At 39.5% G+C, this 16,459-nt stretch overlaps 1 protein-coding gene across 4 annotated transcripts in view; it reads left to right on the forward strand.

Moving 5' to 3' along the window:
* Positions 1 to 16,459, forward strand: part of FRMD4B (FERM domain containing 4B) — a 320,241-nt gene that overhangs the window by 227,558 nt on the left and 76,224 nt on the right. The gene's annotated exons all lie outside the window — the stretch shown is intronic.

The following is a 16,459-nucleotide window of genomic DNA, read 5'->3' on the forward strand; positions in this document are numbered from 1 at the left end:
CTTTGTTATGTTCAGTGAGTGACTCCAGACGGACTGGAGGAGGGGGGACAAATGGTATTGCCTATATTTCCATGTTCAAACAAAGAAAAATGGCCAAAAATCTTTTCCACTGCCATAAAAAAATTAGAAAATTTTAAACAAAAGGCAGCTCTTTTCAAATGCAGAGTAAGAAAGACAGCCATCTGCAGGGCACTCACGCTCACAGACAATTACCACTGCCTTAAAGGCAGCTTATACTCCACACAGAATATTCCAGAAAGAAAAGATGGATCAGTCAGATTGTGATTGAAACCTCAGAAAAGTCATACTGGAAATCTTGTTTCATAGAGTATGCCCTACGTCTCTCATCATTCAAAACCAATCTTATTTAGGGGGCCTCTGCTCAGAGCCACATGTTTTAAAGCAGTGTCTCTGTTATCTGCGGTGAGGGACCGGTTTTTCACTTTATTGTCTTCTTTGCATCCAATCTTTGGAGGACACGTTGCTTTTGTAAAATACAGTGAACATGAGTTGCTAGAGAAATGACCCCACGCCTGGATCATTTCAGATTGCTATAAAGCATTCTCAATTTTGATCTTACCTCCTTGCTATCACTGGGTTCAAGGCCTCTACGCCAGCCTCCTCAAACCACACCCTTGGCCAAGCCAGGGAGTCAACGAACCTAGATACATTCATCTGGAGCAAACATCTCCATTCTAGGTTAGAGTCTCAGTGTTCAGGATCTCAGAGCCCAAGCCCCCTTTCAGGGCCGGTGGGAGCCCCTTCTGTCCAGATGCATCACCCTAAATCTGAGGGGTGCCCAGGATGCCTGGCCTAGAAGGATGGGTTAGGGAACCTACATTGGTACATTTCCCGTAGGCCCCCCAAATGTTAAGGGTAGTTCGCTGTACACACACACACACACACACACACACAGCTTTAATTGATTAAAGACTCAGACTGGGCAGTTTTTGTTGGATTTTTTTAAACAGCTGTACTGAGAAATAATTGACTGTACATGTTTAAAGTATACAGTTTTGTAAGTCTTAACATATATAGTAGCCATGAAACGATCACCAAAATCAAGATCGTGAACATACCCAGCAACTGCACTTCTATTTTTTCTCACAATGGAGCAGGTTACATTTTCTAGAGTTGTATGTAGATGGAATCACAGGATGATGTTTTTGTTTTCTTTTTTTTAAGATTTTATTTATTTATTAGGGAGAGACAGAATATCGGGGGTGGGGGCAGAGGGAGAGGGAGAAGCAGACTCCCTGCTGAGCGGGGAGCCCAATGCGGGGCTCGATCCCAGGACCCTAGGATCGTGACCTGAGCCGAAGACAGACGCTTAACCCACTAAGCCACACAGGCGCCCCATCTTTCTGTCTTCTTTCCATGAGCATAATTATTTTGATTCATCTGTGTTGTTGCGTGTATCGGTAGCCCATTCTTTTTTATTGCTAAGTATTCCATTGTATGGATGTATCTTAAATTGTTTTCAATTCCCCATGAGGGTTTTTTCCACTTTTTTTCCAGCTTTTCTGAGATATAAATGACATATAATACTCTGTAAATTTAAGGAGTACAATAGGATGATTTGATATATACATGTTGCGAAATGATCCGTTCACCTGTTGATGGACATTTGGGTTGTACCAGTTTGGGGACTATTACAAATAAAAATGCAATGAACATTCATGTACAAGTCATTGTATAGACACATGTTTTCTTTTTTTGGGGGTGAATACCTGGGAGCAGAATGGCTAGATCATAAGGTAGATATGCTTCATTTTTTAAGGTGCTGCCAAACTGTTTTCCAAAGTGGTTTTCAAAAATCAGCTCTTCATATATGTATGAGTTTGGTTCTGGGCTCTGTATTTTCTTTCATTGATCTATTTGTCAACCTTTTTGCCTGTAACATACTGTTTTGATATCCAAAGCTTTAGAATGTGTCTTGCAATCAGAACAAACTCTAGCATTGTTCAACACTGTTTTATTTATTCTGTTTTTTGCATTTCTGTATGAATTTTAGAATCGACTTGTCAATTTCAAAAAAAAAAAAGAACAAAAAACCACAAACAAACACAAAACACCCGATGAGATTTTCACTAGGATTGCACTGAATCTATACGCCAATGTAGAAAGAACTGACAACCTAACAGTAGGGAGTCATCAGACCCAGGACGCAGGATATGATCTCCATTTATTTCAATCATCTTTAATTTCTCTCAGCATATTTATAGGTTTCAGCAAACAGGTCTTTTGTCAGATTTATCCCTAAATCTTCCATATTATTTGATACAATTGTGAATGGTGTCTTTGTGAATGATAGCTTTTAATTTCAATTTCTGAGTGTTCATTACTAGTATATAAAAATACAATGATTTTTGTATATTGCTCTTGCATCCTGCAAACTTCCTAAACTCACTTATCACTTTTGGTAGCTTTTTTGTAGATTCCATCAGATTTTCTTTATAGATGTTCATGGCATCTGCTAATAAACAGTTTTACTTCTTTCTTTCTAGTCTGCCTTTTTTTTTATTAGTTGTCAAGTCTGTAGACATAGTTGTTCAAAATATTTCCTTGTCGCCCTCTTAACATGTGGTCTAGAGTGCTGTTACCTCTCTCGATCCTGATATTAATAATTGGTGCCTTTCTCTTTTTTTCTAATTAGTCTGACTAAAAGTTGATTGCTCATGAGCTTCTCAAAGAACCAGCTTTTGGCTTCAGTGATTTTCTCTGTTGTTTTTCTGGTTTCTATTTCATTGGCTTCTGCTCTGAGCTTTATTATCTTTATATTTTATCTTTATTATTTACTTTCTTCCTTTTTCTTTAGGCTTCATTTGTTCTTCTTATTCTAGTTCCTTAAGATAGAAACTGAGATCACCGTTTAAAGATGTTCTTTTCTAATACGGGCATTTAGTATATAAAATTCCCCCCTAAGTACTGATTTTGTAGTATCCCACAAATTCTCATATGTTGTGTTTTCATTTTTATTTACCTCAAAAGATTTCCAGATTCCTTTTTCATGTATCTTCAGTGGCCTCTTGTTATTTAGAAGAGTGCAGTTTGGTTTCCAAATATTTGGGGGTTTTTTTTAGAGATCTTTCTGTTATTTCTAGTATAATCCCACTGTGGTCAGAGAACACACTTTGTAGGAATTAAATCCTTTTAAATTGATTGAGACTCGTTTTATGGCCCAGAATATATTCCATCTTGGTAAATGATCCCTGTACACTTGGGAAGAATGTGTATTCTGTTGTCACTGTGTGGAATGTACTGTGAATTTTATCACTGCTTTTGATTACCAGGTGCATTGGTATAACTTTCTTTATGGTTCTTATGATTGGTATTCATTGAGCATCTTGGACTTGTGGGTTTATAGTTTTCGTCAATTTTTAAGATTTTATTTCTTAGAGAGAGCACGAATGAGAGAGGGAGAAACAGAATCCCCGCTGAGCAGGGACCCTCACTGGATGCAGGGCTCGATCCCAGGACCCTGAGATCATGACCTGAAACAAAGTCAGACACTTAACTGACTGAGCAACCCAGGTGCCCCATCTTAGCCATTTTTTAATTTATTTCTAATTTAATCCCACTATAGTCAGAGAACACACTTTGTATGAATTAAATCCTTTTTAATTTATTGAGACTTGTTTCATGACCCAGAATATGCCATCATTTTAATTAGATAGACTTGGTTGGTAGTATTGTTCAAGTCTACTGTATCTTGCTGATTGTCTACTTCTTGTATCAGGTATTGACAGAGGGGTATTGAAATCTGTAGCTATTACTATGGGTGTTTCTATTTCTTTTCACAAGTTGACCTAATTAAATTATTAGTTTTGTTTCGTGCATTTCAAAGCTCTGTTATTAGGGAATAAACATTTAGAATTGTTAAGTCCTTTTGATTATCATTATAAAATGATCCTCTTTGTCCTGGTCATAATCTTTTTTCTGAAGTCTGCTTTGTTTGACATTAATATAGTCACTTCAAGTTTCTTCGATTAGTGTTATCATGGTAAATCTTTTCTCATCCTTTTAAACTATTGGAAACTGTATATTTGAAGTGCGTTTTTTGCAGACAACATGTAATTGCATCTTGATTTTTTAATGCATTTTGGCAATCACTGTATTTTACCTGGTTATATATATACTATTTACATGTAGTGTGATTTTTGACATGGTTAAGTTTAAGTCTATCATCTTCCTATTGTTTTCTGTTTGTCTCATCTGTTATTTTTCCTTTCTCTCCCTTCTTTTGGATTTATTTTGTACTGTATGATTCCATTTTACCTCTTTTGTTGGATTATTAGCTATAACTCTTTATTATTTCCATGGTTGCTTTAGGGTTTATAGTATAAATTTTTTTAAAGATTGATTTATTTATTATTTTACGAGGGGGAGGTAGTAGGGGGAGGGGCAGAGGGAAAGAGAAAATCTCCTGCCAACTCCCCACTGAGGGCGAGTCTGACACAGGGCTTGATCGCACGACCCTGAGATCATGACCTGAGCTGAAATCAAGAGTCTGAAGCTTGACTGACTGAGCCACCGAGGTGCCTCAATAGTATACATCTTTAACTTATTACGTCTGCCTTCAAGTGACATAATACCAAAAAACATTTAGCACAAGAACCTTACAATAGTATATTTGTCTCTCCTCCATTAGCCTTTATGCTGTCAGTGTCATACATTTTACTTTTTGATATATTATAGCTGCACAAGACATTGTTGTTTTTATGTAAACATTTGATATTTCTGCCTGCTTTTAAGGTTTTCTTTTTATTAGTGCTTTTGATTAGGAGGTACTATGGTATTGTTTTCTTCGTGTTTCTTATTTTTGGTATTTATTGAGCATTTGGGCTTGTGAATTTATAATTTTCATCAGCTTTTTAAATATCTCAGCCATTTTATCTTCAAATATTTTTTCCTGCTCCCACCCACGCCTCCTTTGCAAACTCCAATTACACATATACTGGGCAATCTGCAGTTACCTCACAGCCCAGTGATGCTTTCTTCTTTTTATATAGTTATTTTTGTGTGTATGCTTTATTTTGGATAGTTTCTATGGCTCTGTCTTCAATTTTATATCTTTTCTTTTGCAATCTAATCTGCCATTGGTCTCATCCAAAATATTGAGTTTTTATCTTAGAAGTTTGATTTGGATCATTTTTATATCTTCCATACGTCTACTCCATCTTTTTGGATGTATGAGATACCGTTATAATAATTGTTTCAAAGCCTTTCTCTGTTTATTCTAATATCTGTGTCAGTTCTGATAGGTTTTGACCGATTCATTTTTCTCCTCATTATGGGTCATGTTTTCCTGCCTACTTTGCATGCCTGATAATATTTGAATGGATGCTGGACAATGTTTAACTTTTTGGGTACTGCATATTTTTATATTCCTATAAATATTCTTGACATTTGTTTTGGAATAAAATGTAATTACTTAGATGCATGTTGACTTTTTTCAAGTCTTAGTTTTATGATTTGTTAGGCTGGCCTAGAGCAGTGCTCACTCTAGAACTAATTATTCCCCATTACTGAGGCAAGACCTTTCTAAGTAGTCTCCTCAGTGCCCCATGAATTATGAGGTTTTTTCTGTGGGAACCAGGTACTCTTTCTTTTCATCTTCTTGGATGGTTCTTTCCCCAGCCTTGGGCAGTCTCTTTCCATGCATGCAATGATCAGTACTCTGTATATCTACACGATTCTATCTGTGAAGCTCTCCTTTCTCTGGCACTCTGTTCTGCAAATTCTGTCCATTTTGGCCTCCCCAGTCTCTCAGCTCTGTCTCCTCAACTCAGAGAATCCACCATGCTCTATCTGTGTAGCACCTTCACAGCCTAGAAACATCCCATTGCAGTAAGTGGGGGCAGTTATGGGGTTCACCTCATACAAGGTTCACTGTCCTTTGTTGCCTTTTATTCAGTGTTTTGAAAATTGTTGTTTCATATTTATTGGCTGGTTTTTTAGTTTTTTGGTTATGGTTTTGTTTGTTTGTTTGTTTGTTTGTTTGTTTGTTTTTGGTGAGAAGGTAAATCCAGTCCCTGTTAATCCATCTTGGCTAGAAGCAGAAGTATTCAAATCAGAGTTTTTGGTTAATCCTATGGGGAAAGTAAAATGTCTTCACACCAACGACTTTCTTATAGCCTCTCTTTGTTGAGACTTGAGCTTCCTTAAGAACTCTAAGAGTTGACTGATAAGTAGATACCGATATAGCAAATACAGCATTTACTGAGTCGGGAGAAAACATTTCGTAAACTACAGTTGGTCATCGTCTCCTATGTGGAGAAGTACAATTACCCCTTGTTATATTTTTCACTACCTAGCTGGCCATGGTCCAATGAAGCAGTTTTCTTGATTGCTTCTTTGCTCCGTTGCTATGTAAAGAAAGATACAATACAAATTTTAACTCATGATATTTCTCGCTTCGCTTTGTATGCTAAGTTCTGTCGGTCTTGAGGAAGTCCTGAAATGTAGAGTTCTTTTAACTTCTACTCCTTCTTATGAATGTCAGTTCCTGAGACATCCTTTCTAAATGGGAGAGTTTTGTGACTTGTCAAAGAATTTAGAGCTTTTACAAAATACAGTATTGTTAGGCACTATGACCTATGAATATTATTGCAATAATTTTTTAAATTCACTTGTAAGAATTTAAAGTTCAGTATTTTCTATCTAAGTAATATGCAGATGGCTAGTCACAAACAATCCCAAGAGATTTTATAGGATCTGGTAAATGATAAGATAACAGGTTCCGGTAGCTGTGGGGTAAAGCAGCTTTCAAGTAATTTCTTAAGATAAATGCTAATTTGAGAACATCACTCATAAGGAATATCATCTAAATCATGGACACAGGAGTAAATAAGCTTAATGAGAACATAGTCTCAGCTATAGAACCGTGTAGGTGGATCACTGTTTGGTGAAAATCAGTCACTGACGTGATAGCTGCTGTTAATTTAGAGCTCGGTGCTGGGTATAAGAGTGAATGGGGCTTCCTTCCACACTGTGCCGAGGACATTCTTCCCACCAGTGATGTATTCAGCACCTCTAGTCACCCACTACCCACACTTCTTTCTCCCTGCCACATAGCTGTCCCCATCTGCCAGCTCCTTCCTTCCACTGAAGACAGAAACATACAGGCAGGAAAAGAGAGCTCTTCCTTGCAAATACTGACAAAGCTGCAATATCTCTTTGCATGCTTGGTTAGTAAGAAATATGACTTGCGATAAAGTTTCATCCAGCGACTACAGCTCTGCATAGCTACGTAAATTGTGGATTATATTTTAAAACTTCACCCCTGTGAGTATGTCGTTTGAAACGCTGGATGGTTCCCAGTGGTTTTGTAAATATTATTGCCCAAATCATATAGCAAAGAAGCCATGGTAACTTTGTGTTGAAAGAAATATTGGACCTCATTTTTGAGTTTGAGTGTCCCGGGAAAGTCTGATAAAGGGATAGAGATTTTTCACTTTTGTTTACTCCAACACAAATCCCCACGTAAACAGTGTGGTACGAATTGGACACTCAGTGAATTTTTGTAGACTAATGCCACAAATGAACACGTGCTGTTGATGATGAATTCTTGTTTCCCAAGAACTCAAGAGATAAACAAAACAGCTTGTCTGGTGTATCATTTGACGAGCATTAACTATGAAATGTATATAAACTTACTGAGAAACTAAACATCTAAAATGGTAAAAAATTCATTTTCCAGGTATTACTGAATATCATTTAGCAATGCTTTGGTAACTCTAATTAGTTTTCAGCAAAGAATGAGTAAGAATGATCCTATAAGGGAGAAAATGTAATGTATAGTCTAATATTTTATTTGTGAAAAGTCAAAAGCCTGTTGGATTTTTCTCTAGTTATTGTAGGTATCAATTAAATGTCAATAGCAATCGTAGAGAAAATCAGTTCTGGTCGACTGCAGTTACACAGCCATTGGTATATAGGCCAAAGTCAACCATGGCTAGAGCTGAGCACATAAGAGAGTATTTATTTAGCAGTACTTTCTTTTTTGTGCCTGCTGCCTGCCAGCACCATTTGAAGCTGTTTATAACTGGAAATGCCCTGAGGATTTCTTGATTTTTCTCCTTGCCTTGCTGAGCCATTTTTTTCCCATTTCGAAATGATCTGGCGAGATGCGGGCAGCATTTCTCATTGTGTGACCTTTGACTACTTTTATCAGATTTACAACAAATGATCATTTTTAATGAGCAAGCTCTTGTCTTCTTGCCCCTCTCCAGACCACAGTATCAGAATTAAGGAGAGAGACGGAAATCAGCCTTTTCAACAAGGTTTTTTGGTTATTTTCCCCAGCACTTTAGTTGAAGAACCACTGGGTTTTCTGTATGTTAAACATACAGAATGTTTGAATATGGGTTGAACCTGGCTTTGAGACATACAAATCAAGATCCAGAGATGACTCTAGAAAGATGCCTTTTCATTTCTCCTCTTCTTTCCTGGCAGTTAAAACAGGAAAGGCATTTCCCTCTTAAGAACAGGAGAGCAGAGGAAGGTATGAAATTGCTTTCCAGTTCTGAGACAAATTGGAAGGAAAGAAACGTCTGCAGAGCCTTTTCTATACATGTTTGTGTGTGTGCCGGTACTATGCTAAAAGGTACACATTTCACTGCATTTGATTCTTACTCTAGTCCATGAAGAAGAAAATACATGATCCTCTTTTAGAAATAAAAGAACAGTGGCCCAGGCAGGTTAAGTCATTTGCTTAACATCACAGAGCTGGTAGGTGGGAAAAGTATCCTTAGAAAATTATACCAGCAAGACACTGTGGCCCGTAAAAGCACCCCTCATTTATCTCAACTTTTCTTTGATCATTGCTCCAGGGAAATAAAGTATCCTCCATAACTTAGACCTCAGGGACTATTGTTATAGGGTGGGCAGGTCACAGCCCCTAATGAGTATTGAATACATAAAGTTTGCTAGGTGCTTACTGTGTATATTCATTCATTTAGTTCTCCAAACCTTACCTAAGTTCTATTATTGTCCCCCATTTTACAGGTGGGAATACTGAGGTAGAGAGGTTAAGTAATGTGTAGAAGTTCTCATAGCTAGCAAGTGGAGGAGCCCAGATTCCTCCCAGGCAGTATGATGCCAGAATCCAGGACTTTAACGACCACATACGCTGCTTCTGGATGGGTGAGCGTTGTCTATCCCCTCTCCATGGGAGAGGCAGGTCGGAGTCATCTGAAGTTTAAGCTCCTTCTTTCCCTTATTCCAAACTGTGTTGTACATACTCATGGTCTTAGCCCATGGTGTTATAGATGCCTCCGGACACTAGGAGCCAAATGGCTTGCACAAGTTGGCCTGGGGACAAAGCACTCATCTCCTTCCCGAAGCGCGTGAGCACTCATGGAGGAACAGAACCTACCAGAAAGCTACAAACGGCCCCGTGTGGGTCAAGGAGAGTGCTGTTGTCTGAGTTGTCGGTCAGGTGAGGGCTCTTGAACCTGTTTGGCTTCCTTGGTGAGAATGCAGAGGGGCACACCTTGCCTTTGCAAAACAGCCACCTGTGCCAGGTGGCGATGATGTGGAAATTCCGAAACTGATACTGGGGAACCCTGGCAGTGCTCAGCGTGTGGGCTGCGGTCCACCTTGGGCAGCTTGTTGCCTGCTAGGAGAAGCCTGGATGCCCAAAACGGGACTGCAGGTGTGGCCCCAGTTACCATTTCTGGAGGCCTCCGTGACCACGTCTGACTTTAGTAATCAATGCACACTTATCACCACCACCCCTTCATTAAAATCAGTGATTTGAAGACATGCTTAGAAAATTAAAGTAGTGTTGTCCACCTTGTCTCTTTTGCTGTGTATAAAATTTTTATAAGGGAAAGGCAGGAAAAGACAAAGCAGAGCAAGTGGGGTTCAGGGGGTGCTCTTTGGAGATTATGCGCTGGGGTGAGGAGGACGAGGATGGCAGCTCGACTTCCTTGAGAGCTCCCCAAGCAGCAGGCATTGATTTTTTTCCTTTATTAGCTCATTTAATCCTCTCAACCGATACTGTTATTTATTATTGCTTTAACAAATGAGGAAATGGAAACATAAGTAAGTGAAATAATTTGGCCAAGGTTAAATTGCTCACTAGTCGTGGAGTAATCACTAGGCAGCCTAGCGCCAGAGACCATAGTATTTGCCTTTCATTCATTGATTTGTTCATTCATTCATTGAATTCATTTAGTCACTAAAAACTTACTGCATTCCTATTTAGGGCCAGCATTTCTGATGAGTGCTGCGTTATTAGTATTCTTGCACTAGTACCTTCCCGATGGCCTGTCCTAAGTCTTTTTTTTTTTTTTTAAGATTTTATTTATTTATTTGACAGAGACAGCCAGAGAGAGAGGGAACACAAGCAGGGGGAGTGGGAGAGGAAGAAGCAGGCTTCCAGCGGAAGAGCCTGATGTGGGGCTCGATCCCAGAACGCTGGGATCACGCCCTGAGCCGAAGGCAGACGCTTAACAACTGCGCCACCTAGGCGCCCCTGCCTGTCCTAAGTCTTAAGGATTCTTTCATTTCTATATTTGTGTGTAGATGCGTGTTGTGTTTACTTTACAGGCAATACATATGATGGTGATACTTTCTGGGACATAATAGATGCCAGGGACCACGGAAAGACTGAGCATACCCAGAATTCATTGATGTATCTTCTTACTCCTTCATACTAATATAAAAAGCAGTGTGAGACATTTTCCTAACTCTGCAATACAAGACATCTCAAAAACAGAATGAGGAATTTGTAATCTCACACACACACACAGACACACACACACAGACACACACGAAAACTGTACTTCAAATCTACAGCTCAGGGTGCTCGGGTGGCACAATCGGTTAAATGTCAGACTCTTGGTTTAAGCTCAGGTCGTGATCTCAAGGTCTTGAGATCAAGCCCTGCATAGGGCTCCACAATCAATGTAGAGTCTGCTTAAGACTCTCTCTGCCCCTCTAGCCCCTCTCCCCCCTCCCTCCCCTACACACAAACTCTCTCTCCCTCAAATAAATAAATGAGTCCTTAAAAAAATTAAATCTACAGCTCCAGAATCTATCTCATGTTCATAAGCTATTTTCTTACCAAAAAGAGTTTAAGAAACTTTGAATATTAGACTACTTTCTTGGAAATTCACCACATGCTTTGAACATATTCAAGACTTCAAGAAGTTCTTCAGGATGCAGACGTGTGATTTTGTCCAAACTTACATGCATATGACATTTTTTTTAAGCAATACTTGTTAATGGACTGCTGACCACACTTGTGAAAATGCCATTGTGGATATATACAATACCGTTAAATAAAGCAGAAAGTGACAACTGTAAGCCTCCTGGGTATTAGCCTATGTTAGCTCTGACCACAGGATAAAACCTAGGTCTATTCTGATTCTGTAAACAAAACGTCTTTGGAGTCAGTCGAGAGATGTTGACCTGGGTACTAAGCCAGCTAGGATTTCCTCTGCTCCAGGCTGGGCAAGAGGATATATCATCCCAAAAAGGAGCAGACATTGGCTCAGTAATGCCTTAACACATTTCACTAGGCTCCCTTTTCTTTTCTAAAAAGCTCTCATCTCTTTGTACCTCGAATAAATGTAGAAACACGAAAGAGCCAAACATTAGTAATCCTATTAAGAATTAGTTATTGCAAGGCTATCCAATCATGTTTATTCTTATCCTGCCTCTAACCCCATTTCTTGACTGAGACCTTATTAGATGTGCCCTTTCATTAGTAGACTTGGCGAGACCCTCAGCCCGACATCCCTAAAACACACTCTTACCCCACTTAGAGTGATAGAGCATATTGCATCATGGTCTTAGGATCTGAATGCCTTTTGCATTTCAGCGTGTGAACCTGGAGGCGCCAAAGCTCTTTTAAAAGCCCACGTGGGGGCACCTGGGTGGCGCAGTCGTTAAGCGTCTGCCTTCGGCTCAGGGCGTGATCCCGGCGTTCCGGGATCGAGCCCCACATCAGGCTCCTCTGCTATGAGCCTGCTTCTTCCTTTCCCACGCCCCCTGCTTGTGCTCTCTCTCTCACTGGCTGTCTCTATCTCTGTCGAATAAATAAATAAAATCTTTAAAAAAATAAAAGCCCACGTGGCTTTTGAGGGCAGTCTGGCCATGTCCATTCAAAGTAAGAACGTATCTTTTCACCCAACTGTCCACCAACTTTAAGAATTATCCTATGGAAGATGTTACTAAAATATGAAAACATAAATATAAAAAGATCTTAAATAATTGTTTCTGATAGTAGAAAACTGGAAACTGCCAAAATACAATTCAACAGGGATTAGTTAAATCAAGGACAAATCATTCATGTGATAGGATCCCGTGTGGCCATCAAAGAGTAGAGTAGCCCTGTTCTGCTCAACTGACATGGAAATGTGTCCAAACTACCTTGTCGCGTTTAAAAAAGAATCAAGCTACAGAACTGTAAATATACTGTGATTGTTGTTAACTTCATTATTTCCTTTTATGTATATAAAATGTACTCATAGGAAAAAACAAAAAAGTTTGGCATAACCTAAATTTCTATTACCTCTGGGAGTGAGGTTATGGAACTTTTGTTCCCTAAGTCATGCTTTTATAATTTTTTTTAACAAGAATTTTGAATTATTTTAAATCAGAAAAATAAAGACAAAGGCAATCAATGTAATCACTGAACTTTAGCTCTTTAAAGCTGTGTGAAGAGAATAAAAACATTTTGCTCATCACTTTTCCTCCATTAGAAAAACGCTCAGTCACCTTTCTCACTGGGCAATGCTAAGGGAAGTTGAAGATTCCTAATTGCTTTATCTAGAAAAGCAAAAGGTCAACTATTAAAGACAATGGACAGAATGGGTTTTTTTCCCAATTGTAAAAGTAGCACTTGTCCATTGTAGAAAATTTAGAAAATGCAGAAAAATACAAAAAAAAAAGAAAAAGAAAAGAAAGAAAGAATTGATTCATATGCCTAATACTGGGGCATTAATTGTATTTTTTGCCATATTTCTTTCTTTTGAGCACAGACTTTTCTTGGTTGCGATCACTTGCCTACATTTTACAGTTTGTTAGACGTAACTTTTTATGTATGTTTAGGCTGCTTTAACCTTATCTGGCCCACTTTGCTTCCTCTGTTCTTTATGTTCTTATGTTTGGAGAGTGAGCGTGCAGCATGGGGGAGGAGTACAGGGATACTTTGCCATTATACATTTTCATTTCATTAAATACAAACTCACACATGGAGGATAGGGGCCAGGTTTTCTTTACATTGGAATCTCTAGGACCTCTATCTTAAGTAAAAGATTGTTAAATGGATGAATAAGTGAATACTGAATGATTAAAGAATGAACAATTGGATAGCAGGGTTGAGGCATTTTAGGAAGTGAAATCGACAAGACTCAGCATCTCCCCAGTCTTCACTGCCCCCCCCCCTCTCTGCCTACAGGGGCTGTGGAATGCAGTGACTCTGCAACCAGGCACCCTTGGCTCAGAAACATGGCCTTGGCTCTCACCTGGGCATGGTACTTACATTTTTAATCCTCGGTTTAACTGTTAAAGCAAGGGCAGGAGTATTACTTGCCTCAATGATAGGTTAATATATGCAAAGCGTATAGAACAGCGTCTGGCACGCTGTTTTGCTGTCGGTATTTTTGCCCTTCTTATTACTGCCGTCCCATATCAGCCCCTTAGGAGGATGCTCAAGCCCTGGCTTATTACTGGAGCCTCTTCCCGCACTCACCCTGTGGTCAAAATGAAATAACTCCTCGTTCGCTTACGATCCCAGCCTTTGCCAAACTTCTGTGCCTTTTTTATATACTCAGCCTGCTGAATGTCTTTTTCTCTTTAATGTTCTTGTTTCCCTGCTGGCTGCCTTTCTTCCTCCCTTCCTTTCCCTCTGGCAAATATTCAGCTTATCCTTCAGAAATCAGCTCCAGTCCCTGCCCCGGGAGCAATGCTTTCCTCCCCTTATGCACCATCACCAGTATCCTACAGGAGCTCAGTTCTTCCAGCCTCCAAAATATCCTTTACATGCCTATCCTAACTCTCCTCCCATTGTGTTGAATTATTTGTTCGTGTATCTACCCCCCACGACCAGACTAATTAACTCCTTGGGACCAGGTCAGCTCTTACTCATGCTTATGGCCCAACCACTGGCACAGAGCCTGGCCCACGCTAGAGGCCCTCAGTAAGTAGTGGTCAAGTGAGCAAAGTAAATAGAGTTTACACTAGCAACTGCATTGACCAGTCTTTCAAAATGGGCTTGTGGAAAGATCAAGTTAAACTGAAAATCAGTTCTGAGTAACAACCATGAAATTAGACTTTTTCAGCTTTCAATCTTATTCTGTTTTCACTACTTAAGATAGAATTACTGCTCCTAAATTCAATTTTCTGGCATTGGTGCCACACTTGTAACCTTGAAATTTAATACACTGAATTTATTGGAATACAATTTGGACATCGCATGATCGGATTTGTAAAGCACAGGCGTCTCGACGTAGGTACTGTAACCTTTGTTGCTATATTCGCTGTAAATACCTTGTGGAGACATTCAGGAGAATCACTGGAAAATCAGCTACAAGGATAGGTGGACACACTTCTCTGCTCTTCGATTCAAAGATCTTCTCTTGACGTTCCAAGGAAGTAAGTCATCAACTTTTGATCGCCTCTGGAGCAGAGGAGCATGGAGAGTATACGCAGAGGGAAGCCGGTTCATCCTAAAACCTCATGGTAGCGAGTCATCCGGCGTTTTCTCCCACACACCCACTCAGCCATACCGCCCTGGATATCACTGACTTTTCTTTGTCCTTCTTACTAGAGCCAAAGTTACACCATAGAGGCAACAAAAAAGCAGGGATAGGAGAAACATTGGAAAAATGAATCCTCCCCAAAGTTAATACATGAGCTCTTGAATAATCAAAACATGACTGTTTTTTGAGAGGGAAACATTCCCTACAACCTAGAAAGATATTTCGATAATTTACTACTATTCTAGCTGCCCAGTCATGGCAAAGAGATATTTTTTTAAGTACACATTCATGGAAAGATCTGTTACTATCCCTATTTATAATGTCTTTTTTTTTTTAAGATTTTATTAATCTATTATTTGAGAGAGAGAGCGTGAGCACAAGCAAGGGGAGGGGCAGAGGGAGAAGCAGACCCCCTCCTGAGCAGGGAGCCCGCCATGGGACTTGATCCCAGGACCCCAGCAGGATCATGACCTGAGCCGAAGGCAGATGCTTAACCTACTGGGCCACCCAGGTGCCCCCCTATTTATAATGTCTTAAGAGAGAGAAATGGCCTCAGCTCCATGTAACCTAACAGAACATAAAGCCTAGTCCTCTATAACCAGTCCAATACTCCAGCATCACACTCCTGCTTCTTGTGCCAGAGTCACTGCATGTAATTCACCAAACAATTTGAGTAGTCACTGAGAACTGAAATATATTCAGTATATCTGCTAACCTGGCAGTTTTAGCATTTGGGATTTGAAGAGTGAATGTGTGTGTGTGTGTGTGTGCGTGTGTGTGTGTGTACACATGCGTGTGTGTGTGTGTGTGTGTGTGTTTTAATCCTCAAGCTCTATTCAAGATGCTGAAATAATTTAAAGGATCAGTAACAGAAATTGCATTTCGCAGGCTGTATGTTCTGTCTACACAGAGGCAAGCGTGCCTCCTCATAGTAACCGGCCATCAGTATTTATCAAGCGAAGTCACCAAACCAAACATCAGAGTTGGTTTGAAGGCTAGCCAGTGCACGAGGGACAAAGAAATCTGATATCGTATTTTAAAAGGCTACTGCGAGTTTTATAATAAATATTTCACCTTTTTCTGTTTCATGTGGTTTTCCCTCTGTTTTCCTGACATTGAAATTACCTGCATCTTAAACCATGAGCATTCGGATATATGCTGCCTTGTACATTTGTGAGAATCAGAGTTTTCATAATAATAGCTTATAACACGTGCCAGTTTGAATCCTCGGGGACTTGCCATCTGTGCATGTCATTTGCCTATATCCCCTCCCTGAGATGGTAGAGGGGAAGATGTTTGGCCCTCAGTGGAAAGAACTGAGGTTCGCAGAGGTAAAAGAACCTCATCACAGAGTAAATAACAAGGAAAATGCCTTCCAGGTGGCGCCAGCCAGGGTAAATTGGCAAAGAATGAATTTTTTGTTCACTGATACATCGCCAGCACAAGTAGGCACTCAGATATTTCTCGAATACTTTGAGAAGAGCTACTTAAAATGCAGTTGAAAAGCCTGCATTTCATAGTGGTGCCACTTAGCATGAATTATCTTAAAACATTTAAACTCAGCACTCATACTTTTGGTAAAACATCATGTCAGAAATGAGCTGTAAGAAGAGCACTACAGCTAAATTTGACTCAAAAAAGTCATGAAAATAGTATGATCAATGCTTGGACAGAGGCAGGAGGAAGTGGATGATCCATTCAGCTGAAAATACAATATCTTAAATGTAGGAATGAATGAAACG

This window comes from Ursus maritimus, unplaced genomic scaffold (assembly GCF_017311325.1).
Source record: "Ursus maritimus isolate PB19 unplaced genomic scaffold, ASM1731132v1 scaffold_14, whole genome shotgun sequence".
Classification (NCBI taxonomy): domain Eukaryota; kingdom Metazoa; phylum Chordata; class Mammalia; order Carnivora; family Ursidae; genus Ursus; species Ursus maritimus.